Source organism: Leptonychotes weddellii, chromosome X (genome assembly GCF_054177405.1).
Source record: "Leptonychotes weddellii isolate Sample4059 chromosome X, ASM5417740v2, whole genome shotgun sequence".
In the NCBI taxonomy this organism is placed as follows: Eukaryota; Metazoa; Chordata; class Mammalia; order Carnivora; family Phocidae; genus Leptonychotes; species Leptonychotes weddellii.
Window position 1 is genome coordinate 55,611,783 of NC_138385.1, and position 20,483 is coordinate 55,632,265.

Below are 20,483 nucleotides of genomic sequence, written 5' to 3' on the forward strand. Positions count from 1 at the left end.
AAGATATGAACAGACATTTCTGCAAAGAGGACATCCAAATGGTCAACAGACACATGAAAAAATACTCCACATCACTCAGCATCAGGTAAATGCAAATCAAACCCACAATAAGATACCATCTCTCACCAGTCTGAATGGCTAAAATTTACAAGACAGGAAACAACAAATATTGGCAAGGATGTGGAGAAAGGGGAATCCTCTTGAACTGTTGGTGGGAATGCAAACTGGTGCAGCAGTCTGGAAAACAGTATGGAGGTTCCTCAAAAAGTTAAAAATAGAGCTTCCCTACGACCCAGCAATTACACTACTGGTATTTATCCAAAGGATACAAACATAGTGATTCAAAGGGGCACATGCACCCCAATGTTTATAACAACAATCTTAATTATTGCCAAAATATGGAAAGAAACCAGATGTCCATCGACAGATGAATGGATAAAGAAGATGTGGAATATATATACAATGAAATATTACTCAGCCATCAAAAAGAATGAAATTTTGCCATTTGCAATGACATAGATGGATCTGGAGTGTATTATGCTAAGTGAAATAAGTCAGTCCAAGAAAGACAAATAACACATGATTTCACTCATATATGTAATTTAAGAAACAAAAAAGATGAACATAGGGGGAGGGAAGGAAAATACAATGAGAGGAAACAAAGAGGAGGCAAACCATTAGAGACTCTTAACTATAGGGAACAAACAGGGTTGTTGGAGGAGAGTGGAGTGGGGGGATGGAGTAACTGGGAGATGGGCATTAAGGAGGTCACTTGAAGTAATGAGCACTGGGTGTTGTATGCAACTGATGAATCACTGAATTCTACTAATAATACAGTATATGTTAATTAAATTGAATTTAAATTAAAAATTTTTTAAAAACTTAAAAGAAAGTTAAGCTTGGGTTTCATGTTGGCAAGGATTCCAACAGGTAAACTTGTGTAATGATAAACCTTGGGTTAGATAACAAACTTTGAGCTGGAATAGGGTATGCAACATCATGTTTGTGTCCGTTGCTGACCTTACCTCAAAGTAGGAGAAGCTTGGAATCTTGATCCCTGGATTCTAATGCCAGCTGTCTAGTACTCAACCTCTCTCAGCCTCCTATTCATCATCTGTAAAATAAGGATAATAACACATACCTATTTACACTCACAGGACAGTTGGCAGAGATCAGTATAAGATAAATAGTATGAAATATGTTGAAATACTTTATAAATTTAGCATCACAAAAATGTGAATTATTAATTATTAATGATCAAATCAGAACATAAAATGCTACACATTTTAAGTTGTATCATACATTAATAAGTCAGTCTTGAAGATAAAATCTGTTTCCCTCCATCAGAATCAGTACATTTAGTTCTTAAAATGACCCAGTATTTTTCTCACAACTTAGTGGGTAGGTAATTTTTTATTTTAGCAGTTGTAGAAAATACATTAGCTTGACTCCAGATTGAGCTGATTTATTCTTTGCCCTTACAAAATCCACATTATTTCAGTTCTCCACATAGACAAACATGCTTTTTTTCTGAGTGATATAAATATGTGAAAACTCTCATACATTGCAGTGAAACTGGACTTGCTGATGCCAAATGCAGAGCAGAAAGACCCTTTAGGAAGCCATTGTCAGGGATAAGACTAATTGTTACATAGGTGGGTGTCTATCCACTCTCCTCTCTCAGTGGGAAATTTTGCCTAGCCTGACAAAAAAAAAAAAAAAAATCTAAGCCCAGGACCTTGAAATTCACCTGGTTATATTTTTATGTTGGGGATAAAAGCAAGGCTTCAGCCTAATTCGTTCATTTGCTTTATTGTTCTTTTTAAAACATAATACATATTTTATACATATTAAATTTAATAAAAGGGGATTCATTTCATACGTTTTATCTATTAACCTACTTAGTCACAGTCTCTCTCCCATCATGTGCATAACATATAACTTAGTGAGTGAGACAGACTACACAGGTGTATGGGAAGTGTTGAGTGACAAAACCAGTCCTTTGGGAGTTTAAAGCAAGGCAAATTTATGTTGGTATTATCAGGTCAGAGAAGGCTATAAATTTTCCCTTCCATTCTTAACCTTAGTAATGACAATGAACAAACCCAACCGAAATCTTTCTCAAATCCATGTGTACAGTTTTATTTTTCAAGAACTAGGTAGATTCCTTGGGTAAAAAGCCTGCTTTGTAGAACTAGTCCTTCTTTAAAGTGTAATTTTTTTCCTTGCCTACACATTATTGCAGTGTCAGTACAGCCCTGTATACCCTAGGACAGAAGTGAGGTGGGCAAAGGGGGAATAGGTAGAGATGAGCTGAAAAAACTTTGCATTATTTTTAGTTGTACTTCCCCCTTTTTTTTCTTTTTCTTTTTTTTTTTTTGTGTGTGGGTTTCTGGACATACAGTTATGGATTTTCAGAGCTGAAAGAGACCTCTGATACCACTTTATCTACCCCTCCAACCTGAACAAAATTTATAGAGGGAATTTAGTATAGTAGAAAAAGTGTGGGATTTGGCAAGAATTGTGTTCTAGTTCCAGTTCAAGCACTAACTCTATTCTTGGGGAAGCCATTTGATCTTTCTGGAACTCAGTTTCCTTATATGTAAAATGGAGGTGATAATACTTATAACATTGTAAGACTGTATTGGTGGTTCCTAAGGCCACCCTCAGGCTCATAGGTGTGCTAGAATGACTCACAGGACTTGAAAGTCATTATAATCAGGCTATGGTTTATTACAGCAGCAAAAGGATAAAAAGGAAGATCAATAAAGGAAAAAGGTACAATCAGGCAGAGGCTAAAGGACACCAGGTGCAAGTTTCTAAGAGTCCTCTCTCAATGGAGTCACACAGGATGTGCTTAATCACCCAGCAACAAACTCCAGAAACATGCAAAATATTTTCTGCCAGAGGAGCTTGCTTGAGCCTAAAAGTCCAGGGTTTTTACTGGGGATAACTATGGTGATTGATTGCAGTTATGGAAATTCCAAACCCCCCAGAAGGAAAGCAGATGTTCACCATAAATCACATTTTTTATATAATCTAAGCAAGCTGGTACACTGTGGTTAAGGGCTTTAAGCATGCACAGTGCCCTTATCAGTTAGTAACATAGGGAATTCTAAGACCTCAGTTCCCAGGAGCCAGCCAAAGGCCAGTTGTATAAGTAGGCCCGTCTGAGAATGTAGAAGATTTGAGCAACGCAGGCATGCTGAGTTAACTCTTTTCTTCACAAATAGGCATTAAATTATTGTGAATTTAATGCACTGCTTTATCATATATATGATATATACATGTATATATATGGTGTATATATATGACATATATACATGTCAAATATATATATGATAAAGTAGTACATGAAGTGTATTAAATTATTACTAAATGTAAATAAATATATATCATAGACATCATCATATATATATGATAAGCAGTACATTACACATGAAGGATTATTATTATTACAAATGGGTAATGAGGGCTAGAGGTGTTTTAGGGTATGATTGAGAGCAGTAAGAATGGAAGTTTTGCAAGGCAACTCAACAGAGCAGTGAATGGGAGGCTATAAAAAAAATCTCACCAAGGATTTTATTTTTCTCTGTGATGGAGATAATTTTGTCATTGGAACCATTCTGTCCCTCTCCAATTTGACATTGTACTTTCTTATCAGTAGCTTTATATTTCCGGCGGGGGGCGGATGTTGCACAAGCCAAATTGCTCCACCACCCATAATAGAGTTTTGGCAAGGATGTTACCCTCCCAAGGAAAGTGCAAAATTGAGCCTCTGGAGAAAAGCATAGACAGGTGCTTCCCAGAAAGCCCTGATCCAGGCCCAGTGAAAAACTATGACTAGTAATATAGCTAATACCAACAGTGAATTTGAATCTGAATTGAATTGAGATGAATCTATGTGAACCTGAATACTGTTGGAGTATAAATTTGAGCTAGATACTGGGCTATATGCCCAGCTAAACCCTGATTTTTTTTTTAATTGCCTTCTAAGGATGAAGAAAAACGCTATGGAAAGGAAACTTGGGCATCATGCACTAGGATGATTTCCTAGTGTGGAGGGGAACAAGGAGGGTCATCTTGAGGAGGCACACATACTCATACCTAGAACTGCTAGAAGCATATACCAAAGGATAGTCTTATTATCTGAAGCCAGGTGGTAATGGCAGCCAGTAGATTGGAGAACAGGTTGGAGGAGAGTAGATCTTACAGATGGACAACCAGCCCCTTGATGGTACTTTGGTAAGGGAGAGCCTGGTAAGAGTATTTTGGCTACTGTCAGATTCCTCCTTTCCTTTAAACAACATAGCTGCTGTCATTCCCTGCCCCCAAACCACCCAAGAGTAAAACCTGAGGCAGTTACTTTTATTCTTCATTTAAGCTAAAATTAGCTCATTTGTCTTGCTGGTATGTTCTTTTACTCTTTATCCTTGAGGTATGTGAGCCATGTCACTAGTTCTCCTCAAATTGGCCCTGTGCTTCCAGACTTTCAGAACATTATCTAAGGCTGTTTGTGAGCCCCCTGCTCCAGGTGGCCCTGGAAAGTTTTCATGCACAATGTAATGTAGTATCTTTTGTGTACTGGCAGAAAAGGACAGAGAATAGATGGAGGCCCTGCCATCAAGGGAGCCCATTGCTTCTTCTGAGGTAACGGATTTGGCAGGTTGTGCCTAAAGAATTAAGGGATTGAAGCACTCCTTGCCCCACCTTATCATTCCTTAGAACAGCTTCTTCTAACACTCACCACAGTTAAAATACTAGCCCTCACATTTGTATGACATCTTATATTTTTCTAATTTTTATTTGATCCTTAGAATATTTTTGTTCATGCTCCAAGGCCAAGTTCAAATGTTATTTTCTACAAAGGGAAATTTAATTTTAACTTCCTCTGACCTCTTGAGGATCTTTCTATGATGCTTTCTTGATATTTAACCACTTTTCCTATTTTTGTTCTAATTATATATAAAGTTTATTAGACTGTAAAATCTTCAATGGGAAGATCTAGATAGGATCCATCAACAACTTAACCTGTATCAAACAAGTAACGAATAATGGAGTAGAAATAGAGTAGAAAACAAATGCTTGAAGCTTAGATAACTTTGCCAAAGTCATTTACTTTTGTTAGTGGAAGACATGAACTTGAACTCAAATTTATCTCCTAATTTTATACTACTGTTTTAAATTTTCTACCACACTACTTCTCTTATCCTGACTTCTTACTACAGATCACACTTACTCTTCAGAAGGAAGAAGATCAGCAAAGTCCCTAATAGTCAAGAAAAGCTTTAAGGAGGAAGTGGACTTTGACACATGGGTATAATTTCACTAGGTGAGATGCAGAGGGGAGGATGTTCCAGACAGAGCTAACATTAAAAGTACATAAGTAGGTAGGTGGAAGAGCATGATCTGTGGAGATGCCAAACTTAATCAAGGTATCAGGACTTGTTTGGGGGCAGGTCTTGAATGCCATACAGAAATGTTAAGATGTTACGTAGTAGGAAAATAAGGGCCCATGCAGGCAGCCTCATATGAGGGAATGGTCTGTAGTAGGGAGGACTTAGGGTTTTCTGGTCTGCTAACTCTTTTGGAAGTTAGGAATGATGGCAGGGACCTAAGCCCCTGAACCTCTTGCCTCCTGGCTTGGTCAGCTCTGAATATAAAATATATTTTATTAAAATATTCTAACTTGCTCAGTGCATAGAATATCAGTTGCCAAATTTCTAAACCTCGGCTCAGAGAGGGCCATCTTACAAGTCTGAAAGAGTTTCAGAACTCTTTGTCATGGTAATATGGATTTTGCCTTGCCTAGGAGCCACTGCCAGCTTCTAAAAGCCTCTCTCTGGCACTCTAATTAGAGGATTTTAAAGTAAAAGGAGCTTCTGAGACAGAGGATACCTCCTTAAGCCACCCCTCTCAACCTTTTAACATCTGGGTTTAGCCTCTGGGGAACACTATCATTCACCATTTGGTTAATGGCACTTAAGTTCTTACCTACTGTCCAGGCTTTTAAATGTCCATGTCATCTGGTTGGTCCCCTATATTGCAAAGACTTACCAAATTTTTAATCAGTCCATCACTACCCTGTCCTCAAAAATAGCAAGTAACAAAAACACATTGGCCTCCACTAACAAAGCTCCATCACACCTGGTAAGAGGGTAAATCATTTTTTATTCATTTTATTTATTTTTTCATTTTTTAAGTTCAGTTAGCCAGCATACAGTACATCATAAGTTTTTGTTGTAGTGTTCAATGATTCATTAGTTGTGTATAACACAGGAGGGTAAATCTTAATATAAATTCCATATACACCAAACCTGTGGGTTCTCTCTCCCTCTTTTCCTCCCTTACCTCTCTCTTCCTCTACTCTTCTTCCACCTCCTCTCAAGCATACTTCTTATGGTTTGTTGTTTGATACAAATTGCATATTTGACAATGGACAGAAATACAAAAATCCTGCTCTCATCTGTTCATACCACTAACCTGCTTTTAGTTGTCTCTGCAAAACACCATAGCAACCTGTCCTAATATTTCTTTCCAACAAATATACTCTTATCCTTTATCTGAAGAGCCATGGAGCTTCACTAAAGTCTACTTTGTTAACTCTTCCAAAAGGCAGCCTCTGAAAGCTAAAGGGAGAAAAGACAGAAGGTGGTTAGTGGGATTTGAGCCTTCGCAACAGAATTGTGGGAGGCAATGTGGAATAATAGAAGGAGCATAGGTTGGAAGACTGCACTTTAGACTTAGTTTTCTTTTAACTAACAGTTGTCTAGGCTTTACATATATTTCTCACATATTTATATTCCTTTAGAGTCAGGATTATGGTTAATGTTTGTATCATCTAACAATACCTAGCATGCAGTAGATGTTCAGTTGAATCACTAGGGCCTCCACTGTGCTGTACCCTCCCTTCCCCTGCCCAATTTCTCTATTCTTTGGGTTTAGATCTTGCTTCCCCCACTTCCTAGCTTTGAGGCCTTGGGTAGTTTTCCTAACTTCTCTGATTATGAATTTGTTTCACCACACAAAAAAGACACATAATACTTACTTTATAGTTTTATTACAGATCAAATAAAATAATAGATATGAAATGTTTTATGACCATAAAGTACTGTGAAAAATGTAAAGTGGTTTTATCATATTAGTCAAGAAATATCAAAAAGCGCAGAATTTTATCACATCTGTGAACCATGCTTCCAAAAAGATTATGTTGTGTCATTCCAGGCCCATTTTACAGACCCAGGTTTGCTTAGATTCAGCTCATTTGGACACTTTGATTAAAATTAACATTAGGAAAGAAAAAATCCAATCTTTATCTGTGTTTGATACAAAGGCCAATAGCCATTACATCACTTGAATGTAGTTCATTTTCCTTTGGTTCTTGGTGAAATTCCTGAAAGTATACCCATGAGTAATTAAAGCAGACTGGTTCTGGTGGAGGAAGTACAATTAGTAAAATATTAAAAACTTCGATAAAAACTGAATCTACATTCTCCCAGCCATTTCAAAATATAAACTGTATAAATCTGTGTTCTAAATTACCCAAAGGAAATATTTTCGGGGAATCAAGAAACAAGGATTTACTGATCCCTTGTTGCATGTTCAGCTCTGCTAGGGGCATGGTGGGTGGTAGATGTAAAATCCTGAAAACCTGCTTTCCAGGAGCTCCGATGCTGGTTGGGTCCACAAAACATAGGAAGAATAAAGTTCTTTCTTTTGTGGGATGGGCCTTGAGAGGTAGAGTTTAGAGAGGCAAAGAAGAAGGCAAAGAAACCTTGCCTGTGTTAGGATAGTAAGCGTTGCAAGTGCTGTGCATGATGCCAGGTAAGGCTGTTGAGGTATGGTGGAGTCAGATTACAGAAGTCCTTGAAAGCCTTGTAAAGGAGACTGGATTTGGTATGATTAGCAGTGATGATTCACTGTGAGTTCTTGAGCCAAAAAACTGAAAAGAGAATAGTGTTGTTAGAAGCAATGAGCAGGTCTAACTATAGACAGACACCTACTACCAAAAACTCATTTATTGGCTCCCCTTGTAGGATGTGGTGGTAGGCATGGAGAAAGACTATGGAAAGCAAGATGTGGTTAAAGAAAAGAGAACAAAGACAGTGGGGGTCAGAAGGTCAGAGTACATTTTATTTAATTAGTCAGGACTCTGGCATCAGGTGATTTTTATGAAAAAAACATTTCTGTCAGAAACAAATAACATTAAATAGTTTATAGGCTTAAAGTGTAGTGGGTTCCCCAACAGTAGATTAGCAGATGCAGAAGAAGGTATCAAAGATATTAAAGACAATGTAGTGGAAAGCACCCAAGCTGAATAGCAAAAAGAGAGAAAAATTTTAATTAGGATAGGTTAAGGGATTTCTTGGACAACATCAAGCAAACAGACATTCACATTATCAAGGTCCTAGAAGAGGAAAAGAGATAAAGGGGCCAAAAACTTATTTGAAGAAATAATAGCTAAAAACATCTCTAACCTAGTGAAGGAAATAGACATCCAGATTCAAGAAGCAGAGTCCCAAACAAGATGAACTCAAAGATGTCCACACCATGACACACAGTAATTAAAATGTTAAAGGTTAAAGATAAAGAGAAAATTTTAAAAGCAAGAGAAAAACCAAAAGTTTACACGCAAAGCCACCCTGTAAGGCCATCAGCTGATTTTTCAGCAGAAACATTGCAAGCCAGAAGGGAGTGGTATGATATATTCAAAATGCTGAAAAGAAAAAAAAAAAAAACTAACAACCAAGAATACTTGGCCTGGCAAGATTATCATCCAGAATTAAAGGAGAGATAAAGACTTCCCAGAAAAACAAAAGTTAAAGGAGTTTATTACTACTAAACCAGCCTTGTAAGAAATGTTAAGGGGACTGAAGTGGAAAAGAAATGTCCATATTTCCACATGAGAAGATTATGAATAAAAAGATATAAAATATGATAGCATATACATATACATAAAAAGTGGAAAAGGGAGTAAAAAAGGGTTTTCTTTTAGAATTTGAACTTAAATGACCATTACTTAATTAAGACTGCTGTATGGGTGCCTGGGTGGCTCAGTTGGTTAAGCGACTGCCTTCGGCTCAGGTCATGATCCCGGAGTCCCGGGATCGAGTCCCGCATGGGGCTCCCTGCTCAGCGAGGAGCCTGCTTCTCCCTCTGACTCTCCCCCCTCTCATGTACTCTCTCTCTCTCTCTCATTCTCGCTCTCTCAAATAAATAATCTTTAAAATAAAAAAAAAAAAAGACTGCTGTACACTTGAGATGTTATATAGGAACCTTGTGGTAACCACAAAAGCAAACCTATAATAGATACAAAAAATAAATAGAAAGAAAGCCAAACAAAACACTACAGAAACACTACAGAAATCACAAAGAAAGAGAAGAAAGGAACAGAGAAGAACTACAAAAATAACTAGAAAACAATTAACAAAATGGCAATAAGTACACACCTATCAGTAATTATTTTTTCAACAATTACCTTAAATGTAAATGGACTAAATGCTCCAGTCAAAAGGTATAGGGGGATGGAATGGATAAAAAAACAGTATGCTGTCTAAAAGACACTCACCACAGACCTAAAGAGAAAAACAGACTGAAAATCAAGGAATGGAAAAAATTTACCATGCAAATGAAAGTGAAAAAAAAGTCAGGGTAACAATACTTATATCAGACAAAGAGACTTTAATACAAAGACTGTAGAGGAGAAGATGGAAGCAGAGTAGGAAGACCCTAGGCTTGCATCATCCCACAAATACAACTAGATAACTATCAATCATCCTAAATACCCCAGAAATCGACCTGAAGACTAGCAGAACAAACACCACAACTAAAGGTAGAGAAGAGGCCACACTGAAGATAGGAAGTGTGCAGATGCAGCTAGGAGAGAAATGGATCATGGGTGCTGTGGTGGGGAGGGAGCCATGGTCGAGGAGAAGGACAAAAGACAGACTAGCCCACAGGGGAGCCCTCACAAGGAAGAGGAATCCCCATAGCAATTGGCTTGGAAAGTGAGAGGGGCTGAATTCCGTGAGTTCTTACAACCAGTGTGGCTTAAAGCCTGGAGTTCTAAAGGTCAATGGGCTTGGCTTGGATAGAGCCCAGAGGACATTGGGCTGCTCTTGGAGAGAAGGCAGGAGAAACAGCCCACAGACATACAGCATGGAAACAGCAATCTGAAGAGTGCCTGGGACACAAAATGGGGTGGTTATTTGTTCATCTCAGAGTGTGTCCCAGACAGGCAGTGTTCACAGAGAGATCCCTCCAGGAACAAAGGAACTGGCTGGCACCAATTCCTTCCCCCACCCCTCAGCATAAGCACAGGAATTGGCACAGCACAGGCACTGGTTCCCTAACTTAATTAAACCAAGCCCCACACCCACCCCTACTCTCTGGTGGAACCAACCTTCCCAGTCACACTTGCTTCAGTCCCAGTGCAGTGGGCCCCCTCTCCCACAAGACCAGCCCAGAACTCTGCCTAAACTACATATCCCAACCCAAGAATTTTGCAAGGTTCCAATTCCAGCAGCAGTGGCAACAAGTCTCATTTCATAAGCAGACCAGAACAAACATAGTTAAAACATGCCACATTTAGGCCAGGGAACAAACACTGCCCACAACAGACAAAGAGAGGCTGTGCAGTTAACTGGCCTTAAGGATAAAGCAACCAGGACACAAAAGCAGAGCACATGCAGAACACATTTGAGACACTCCCTGAAGCACTAGGCCCTGAGGAACAGGGGTCATTACACAGCAGGGCACTACAGGACCTCTTCTTCTAAGGCTGTTACCCTCAAAAACATTAGACATGGACGACTTTCCTAACAGAGAGGAAGAGGCACAGAGACCTAGACAAAATGAGTAGACAGAGAAATTTGTCCCAAATGAAAGAACAGAAAAGGCTATGGCCAGAGATCTAAGTGAAACAGATATAAGTAAAATGCCTGATGGAGAATTTAAAGCAACAATTATAAGGATACTCACTGGGCTTGAGAAAAGAATAGAAGTCATCAGTGAGACCCTTCCCACACAGATAAAAGAGTTAAAAAAGAGTCAATCAGAGATGAAGAATGTAATGAGATTGGAAACAAGCTTGATGCAATGAACAGCAGGCAGAAGAAACAGAGGAATGCACTAGTGATATAGAAGACAAAATAATGGAAAATAACGAAGCTGAACAAAAGAGACAAAGAATTATGGAACATGAGAATTGACTTAGGGAACTCAGTGATTCCATAAAAAGTAATAACATTCCTATTATAGGAGTCCCAGAAGATGAAGAGAGAGAAAAGGGGGCAGAAAATTTATTTGAAGAAATAATAGCTGAAAACTCCCCTAATCCAGGAAAGGAAACAGACATCTATCCAGGAGGAACAGAGAGCTCCCTTCAAAATCAACAAAAGTGGGCCAACACCAACACATATTGTAATTAAACTTGCAAAATATAGTGACAAAGAAAAATCTTAAAAGCAGAAAGAGAAAAGAAGTCCTTTACTTACAAGGAAGACCCATAAGTCTAGCTAGAGATTTCTCAACAGAAACTTGGCAAACCAGAAGGGAGTGGCATGATACATTCAATGTGCTGAATGGGAAAATCTGTAGGCAAGAATATTCTATACAGTAAGGCTATCATTCAGAATAGAAGGAGAGATAAAAAGTTTCCCAGACAGACAAAAACTAAAGGATTCCAGTAAACTAACCCTGCAAGAAATATCAAAGGGGACTCTGAATGTGCAGGACAGACCAAATGTGATAAAGAAAAGAAAGAATCAGAGAAACTCTCCAGAAGCAATGACAAAAAAGATTAAAATGGCACTAAATACATATCTATCAATAATTGCTTTGAATGTAAATGGACTCAACACTCCAATCAAAAGACATAGGGTGTCAGAATGGATTAAAAAAACACAAGACCCCTCTATATGCTGCCTATAAGAGACTCACTTTAGACCTAAACACCTGCAGATTAAAAGTGAGGGGATGGAGAAATATTTATCATGCAAATGGATGTCAAAAGAAAGCCAGGGTAGGAATACTTATATTGGACATAATAGACTTTAAAACAAAGACTGTAAAAAGATATAAAGAAGGACACTATATAACAATAAAGGGGACAATCCAGCAAGAAGATCTAACAATTGCAAATAAGTATGCACCCAACATGGAGCATCCAAATATATAAAACAATTAATAACAAATATAAAGGAACTAATTGATAATAATGCAGTAATAGCAGTGGACTTTTACACTCCACTTAAATCAATGGACAGTTCACCTAAACAGAAAATCAACAAGGAAATAATGGCTTTGAATGACACACTGGACCATATGGCCTTAACCGACATATTCAAAACATTTCATCCTAAAGCAGCAAAATACACATTCTTTTCAAGTGTATATGGAACATTCTCGAGAATAGATCACATATCAGGTCACAAAACTGGCCTCAAAAAATACAAAAAGATTCAACCTTACCATACATCTTTTCAGACCACAGGCTATGAAACTTGAAGTCAACCAAAAGAAAAAATTTAGAAAGACCATAAATACATGGAAGTTCAACAACATGCTACTAAACAATGAACAGGTCAACCAGGAAATCAAAGAAGAAATTTAAAAAATGTAAACAAAAGAAAATGAAAACACAACATTCCAAAATCTTATGCAAAATCTTACAGCAAAAGAGGTCCTAAGAGGGAAGTATATAGCAACACAGGTCCACCTCAAGAAGCAAGAAAAATCTCAAATAAACAACCTAACCCTACACCTAAAGGGGTTAGAAAAAGAACAACAAATGAAGCCTACACCCAGAAGGAGGAAGCAAATAATAAAGACTAGAGCAGAAATAAATGATATAGAATCTGAGAAAAAAAAAGAACAGATCAATGAAACCAGGAGGTGGTTCTTTGAAAACGTTAATAAAATTGATAACCCCCTAGCCAGACTTATCAAAAAGAAAAGAGAAAGGACCCAAAGTAATAAAATCACAAATTAGAGAAGAGAAATAACTACCAACACCACAGATATACACACAATTATAAGAGAATATTATGAAAAACCATATGCCAACAAATTGGACAACCTGGAAGAAATGGATAAATTCCTAGAAACATATAAAGGGCCAAAACTGAAACAGGAAGGAATAGAAAACTTGAACAGACCAATAACCAGCAAAGAAATCAAATTAGTAATTTAAAAAAAGTCTCCCAACAAACAGAAGTCCAGGGCCACATGTCCTCACAGGTGAATTCTATCAAATATTTAAAGAAGAGCTAATATCTATTCTTCTCAGTCTATTCAAAAAATACAGAAAAGAAAGGAAAACTTCCAAATTCATGCCATGAGGCCAGCACAATCCTGGTACCAAAATCAGATAAAGACTCCACTAAAAGAAAACTACAGGTTAATATCCCTGATGAACATGGATACAAAAATCCTCAATAAAGTACTAGCAAACCAAATCCAACAGTACATTAAAAGAATCACTCGCCACAATCAACTGGGATTTATTCTTGGGTTTCAAGTGTGGTTCAGTATTCACAAATCAATCAATGTGAAACACCACATTAATAAAGAAAGGATAAGAACCGTATGATCATTTTAATAGATGCAGGAAAAGCATTTGACAAAATACAACATCCATTCATGATAAAAACCCACAGTAAAATAGGTTTAGAGGGGACATACCTCAACATAAAAAGGGCCATCTATGGAAAACCGGCAGCAATTATAATCCTCAATTTGGAAAAGCTGAAAGCTTTTCCTCTACAGTCAGGAATACGACAAGGATGTCCACTCTCACCACTCTTCTTTTAGATAGTACTGGAAGTCCTAGCAATAGCAATCAGACAACAAAAAGAAAAAAAAAAAAGAATCCAAATCAGCAAAGAAGAAGTCAAACTTTCACTATTTGCAGATGACATGATACTCTATATAGAAAACCCAAAGGACTCTAGCAAAAAAACTGCTAGAAATGATACATGAATTCAGTAAAATTGTAAGATACAAAATCAACATACAGAAATCAGTTGCACTTCTATACACCAATAATGAAGCAGCAGAGAGAGAAATTAAGTAATAAATCCCATTTACAATTGCATCAAAAACAGTAAGGTAACTAGGAATAAACCTAACAAAAGAGGTGAAAGACCTGTACTCTGAAAACTATAAAATACTGATGAAAGTAATTGAAGATGACACAAAGAAATGGAAAGACATTCCATGATTATGGATTGGAAGAACAAATATTATTAACATGTCTATACTACCAAAGGAATCTACACATTTAATGCAATCCCTACCAAAATACCAACAGGGTTCTTCACAGAGCTAGAATTTGTGTGGAACCCCAAAAGACCCTGAATAGCCAAAGCAACCTTGAGAAACAAAAAAGCAAAGCTGGAGGCATTACAATTCCAGAATTCAAGTTATACTGCAAAGCTGTAATCAAAATAGTATGTTACTGGCACAAAAATAGACACAATGATCAATGGAACAGAATAGAAATCCTGGAAATAAACCCACAACTATATGGTCAATTAATCCTCAACAAAGCAGGAAAGAATATCCAATGGGAAAAAGCCCGTCTCCTCAACAAATGTTGGGGAAACTGGACAGCTACATGCAAAAGAGTGAAACTGGACCACTTTGTTACACCATACAGAAAAATAAATTCAAAATGGATGAAAGACCTACATGTGAGACCTTAAACCATAAACCTCCTAGAAGAGAATACAGGCAGTAACCTCTTTGACATTGGCCATAGCAACTTTTTTCTAGATATGTCTCTTGAGGCAAGGGAAACAAAAGCAAAAATAAACCATTGGAACTTCATCAAAATAAAAATCTTCTGCACAGCACAGGAAATAATCAACACACCTTAAAGGCAACCTGTGGAATGGGAGAAGATATTTGCAAATGACATATCCAGTAAAGGGTTAGTATCCAAAATATATAATCAAGTTATGAAACTCAATACCCAAAAACCAAATAATCCAATTTAAAAATGGGCAGAAAACATGAACAGACATTTCCCCAAAGAAGACATCCAGATGGCCAACAGATATGTGAAAAGATGTTCATCATCACTTCCCATCAGAGAAATGCAAATCAGAACTGCAATGAGATACCTCTCACATGTCACAATGGCTAAAAACAACAACACAAGGAACAACAGGTGTTGGCGAGGATGTGGAGAAAAAGGAACACTCATGCAGCGTTGGTGGAAATGCAAACTGGCACAGCCACTGTGGAAAATAGTATGAAGGGTCTTCAAAAAGTTAAAAATAGAACTACCCTATGATCCAGCAATCAAACTATGGGGTATTTACCCAAAGAATACAAAAACACTAATTCAAGGGATACATGCACCCTGATGTTTATAGCAGCATTTCTGACAATAGCCAAATATATATATATATATATATATATATATATATATATATATATATATATTCCATTGTACAATGGAATATTACACAGCCATACAAAAAGAATGAAATCTTGCCATTTGCAATAACATGGGTGGTACTAGAGGATATTATGCCAAGTGAAATAAGTCAGTCAGAGAAAGGCAAACAGCATATTATTTCACTCATATGTGGAATTTTGGAAATAAAACAAATGAGCAAAGGGGAAAAAAAAAAGAGAGAGGTACAAACCAAGAAACAGACTCTTAAATATAGAGAACAAGCGGATGGTGACCAGAGGGAGGGTGGGGTAATATGTGAAATAGGTGATGGGTACTAAGAAGTGCACTTGTTGTGATGAGCACTGGGTGTTGTATGGAATTGTTGGGTCACTAAATTGTATTCCTGAAGCTAATATTACACTCTATGTTAACTAACGGGAATTTAAATAAAAACTTAAAAAGAGGAATATATGGGGGAAAATATAGTGAACAAGGCAAAACCAAACCACATTCTTAATTATATAGAAAACGCTGATGGTGACCAGAGGGGAGGGGGATGGGGGAATGGGTGAAATTGGTGATGGGGATTAAGGAGTGCACTTGTCATGATGAGCACCAGATGACATCTGGAATTGTTGAATAACTCTATCATGCACCTGAAACTAATATTGCACTGTATGTTAACTAACTGGAATTAAAATATAAAGTTACAAGGCCAAAAAAAAAAAAAAAAGCTGGAGGTATTACAATTCTAGATTTCAAAATATGCTACAAAGCTGTAGTAATCAAAACAGTATGGTACTGGCACAAAAATAAACACATAGAACAATGAAAGAGAATACAGAGTTCAGAAATAAGCCCACAGTTACATGGTCCATTAATCTATGGAGGCAAGACTATACAATGGGGGAAAACAGTCTCTTCAGTAAATGGTGCTGGGAAAACTGGAGAGCTACCTGCAAAAGAATGAAATTGGATTACTTTCTAACACCATACAGAAAAATAAACTGACAATGGAATAAAGATTTAAATGTGATACTAGAAACCATAAATCCTGGAAGAAAACACAGGCAGTAATTTCTCTGATATCAGCTTTAGCAACCTTTTTCTAGATAAGTCTCCTGAGGCAAGGGAAATCAAGGCTATTGAGACTATATCAAAGTAAAAAGCTTCTGCACGGCAAAGGAAACAATCAGCAAAACTGAAGACAACCTACTGAATAGAAGATACTTGCAAATGACATATCTGATAAAGGGTTAGTATCCAAAATGTATAAAGAATTGATACAACTCAACACGAAAAAAAAACCAAATAATCCAATTTAAAAATGAGCAGAAGGGTGCCTGCGTGGCTCAGATGGTTAAGCGTCTGCCTTCAGCTCAGGTCATGATCCCAGGGTCCTGGGATCGAGTCCCACATCAGGCTCCCTGCTCCTTGGGAGCCTGCTTCTCCCTCTGCCTCTCTCTCTTTCTCTCTCTGTCTCTCATGAATAAATAAATAAAATCTTAAAAAAAAATGAGCAGAAGACATGAACAGACATTTCTCCAAAGAAGACATACAGATGGCCAACAGACACATGAAAAGATTCTCAGCAACACTCATTATCAGGGAAATTCAATTCAAAACTACAATGAGATATCACCTCACACCTGTCAGAATGGCTAAAATAAAAAACACAAGAAACAACAAGTGTTGGTGAGAATGTGGAGAAAAAGGAACACTCATGCACTGTTGGTGGGAATGCAAACTGTGGCAGCCACTGTGGAAGACAGTATGGAGTTTCCTCAAAATATATTAAATTATATATTAAATTCCTTTCTATATTAAATATAGAACTACCATATGATCCATAATCACACTAATGGGTATTTATTTATGCCAAGAATATGAGAACACTAAATTGAAAGGGTATTTGCACCCCTATTTTTTTGCAGCAGTACTTAAAATAGCCAAATTATGGAAGCAGTCCAAGTGTCCATCAATAGATGAATGGATGAAGTAGAAGTGGTATATATAGTCGATGGAGTATTATTCAGCCATAAAAGAGAATGAAATCTTGCCATTTGCAACAACATGGATGGAGCTAGCCACTATAATGGTAAGTGAGATAAGTAGTCAGAGAAAGACAAATGCCATATGATTGCACTCATATGTGAAATTTAAGAAACAAAACAAACAAGCAAAGGAGAAATAGAGAAACCAAGAAGCAGACTCTTTTTTTTTAAAGATTGTATTTATTTATTTATTTATTTATTTATTTATTTATTTATGAGAGAGTGCAAGTGAGGGGCGGAGCTTGGGGGGGAGGGAGAGGGACAAACAGACTCTGCACTGAACACAGAGCCCCATGCAGGGCTTGATCTCATGACCCTGAGATCACTACCTGAGCCAAAACCAAAAGTCCAGTGCTTAACCGACTGAGCCACCCAGGCACCTGCAGACTCTTTTTTTTTTTTAATTTAACTTAGTTCACATATAGTTTAGTATTAGTTTCAGGAGTAGAATTTTATGATTCATCACTTACATATAACACCCAGTGCTCATCCCAACAAGTGCCCTCCTTAATGCCCATGACCCATTTATTCCATCCCCCACCCACCACCCCTCCAGCAACCCTCAGTTTGTTCCCTATAGTTAAGAGTCTCTTATGGTGGGTGCCTGGGTAGTTCAGTCAGTTAAGCGTCTGCCTTCAGCTCAGGTCATGATCCCAGGGTCCTGGGATGGAGTCCCATATTGGGCTCCCTGCTCTGCTCTTTCTCTCTGTCAAATAAATAAATAAAATCTTTAAAAAAAAAAAAAGAGTCTCTTACTGTTTGCCTCCCTCTCTGTTTTTATCTTATTTTATTTTTCCCTCCCTTCCCCTATGTTCATCTGTTTTGTTTCTTAAATTCCACATATGAGTGAAATCATATGGTATTTGTCTTTCTCTGACTATTTTGCTTAGCATAATACACTCTAGTTCCATCCATGTCATTGCAAATGGCAAGATTTCATTCTTTTTTGATGGCTGACTAATATTTCATTGCATATATATACCACCTCTTCTTTATCCATTCATCTGTTGATAGACATCTGGGCTCTTTCCATAGTTTAGCTATTGTAGATAATGCTGCTATAAACACTGGGGTGTATGTACCCCTTTGAATCTATATTTTTGTATCCTTTGTGTAATATCTAGTAGTGCAATTTCTGGATCATAGGATAGTTCTATTTTTAACTTTTTGAGGAACCTCCATACTGTTTTCCAGAGTGGCTGCACCAGTTTGCATTCTCACCAACAGTGCAAAAGGGTTTCCCTTTCTCCACATCCTCACCAACATCTGTTGTTTCCTGACTTGTTACTTTTAGCCATACTGACTGGTGTGCGGTGGTATCTCATTGTGGTTTTGATTTGCATTTCCCTGATGATGAGTAATGTTGAGCATTTTTTCATGGGTCTGTCAGCCATTTGTATGTCTTCTTTGGAAAAATGTCTCTTCATGTCTTCTGCCTGTTTCTTAACTGGGTTATTTATTTTTTGGATGTTGATTTTGATGAGTTATTTGTAGATGCTGGATACTAGGCCTTTATCTGATATGTCATTGGCAAATATAAGAAGCAAACTCTTAATTATAGAGAACAAATGGACGAGTATTACAGGGGAGGGGGGATGAGGGGATGGGTGAAATAGGTGATGGGGATTAAGGAGTGCACTTGTCATGATGAGTACCAGGTGATGTATGAAATTGTTGAATCACTCACACATCTGAAACTAATATTACACTGTATGTTAACTAACTGGATTTAAAATAAAAACTTTTTAAAAAAAGAAACAGAACACAGGGAAAAATGAGACAAAGCAAAAACAAACTCTTAACTATAGAGAACAAATGATGGTTACCAGAGGAGAGTTGGGTGGGGGGAAGGGTGAAGTAGGTGAAGGGGATTAAGAGTACACTTATCATTATAATCACTGAATAATATATGGAATTGTTGAATCACTATATTGTACACCTGAAACTAATATAATCCTGTATGTTACCTATGCTGGAATTAAAATAAAAAATAATAACAATAATAAAGTAAACTATTGGGACTATGTCAAAATAAAGAGCTTTTGTTCAGCAAAGGAAACCATCAACAAAACAAAAAGACAGCCTACTGATTGGTAGAAGATATTTGCAAATGATATATCCAATAAAGGATTAATATCCAAAATAAAGAAAGAACTTACATAACTCAACCCCAGAAATAATCTGATTAATAAAATGGGCAGAAGACCTGAATTGACATTTTTTTGAAGAAGACATGCAGAAGGCCAGCAGATATATGAAAAGATGTTCAACATCACTAATTATCAGGGAAATGCAGATCAAAACCACAATGAGATATCACCTTTCACCTGTCAGAATGGCTAAATCAAAAAGATGAGAAATAAGCAGTGTTGGCAATGATGTACAGAAAAAGGAACTTTCATGCACTATTGGTAGAAATGTAAACTGGTACAGCCACTATGGAAAACAGTATGGAGATTCCTCAAAACAATTAAATAGAACAACCATATGATCCAGTAATTCTACTACTGGGCATTTACCCAAAGGAAATGAAAACACTAATTCAAAAAGATACATGCATCCCCATGTTTATTGCAGCATTATTTATAATATGCAGATATGGAAGCAACCTAAGTGTCCATTGATAGATGAACAGATAAGGAATACGTGGTGTATATATGTATATACAGTGGAATATTAGGCAGCCATTAATAAGGATGAGATCTTGCCATTTGTGACAACTTGAATGGACCTAGAAGGTATAACGCTAAGTAAGGTAAGTCAGACTGAGAAAGACAAATACCATATGATTTCACTCATATGTGGAATCTAAAAAAAAAAAAATCAAATGAATAAACAAACAAAAAGCAGAATCAGACCTATAAACAGAGAACAAACTGATGGTTGCCAGAAGGAAGGGGATGGGGGGAGTTAGGCAAAATGGGTGAAGAGGAGGGAGATACAGGCTTCCAGTTAATTGAATAAATAAGTCACAAGGATGAAAGATACAGCATAGGGAATACTTTCAATGAAATTTTAATAGC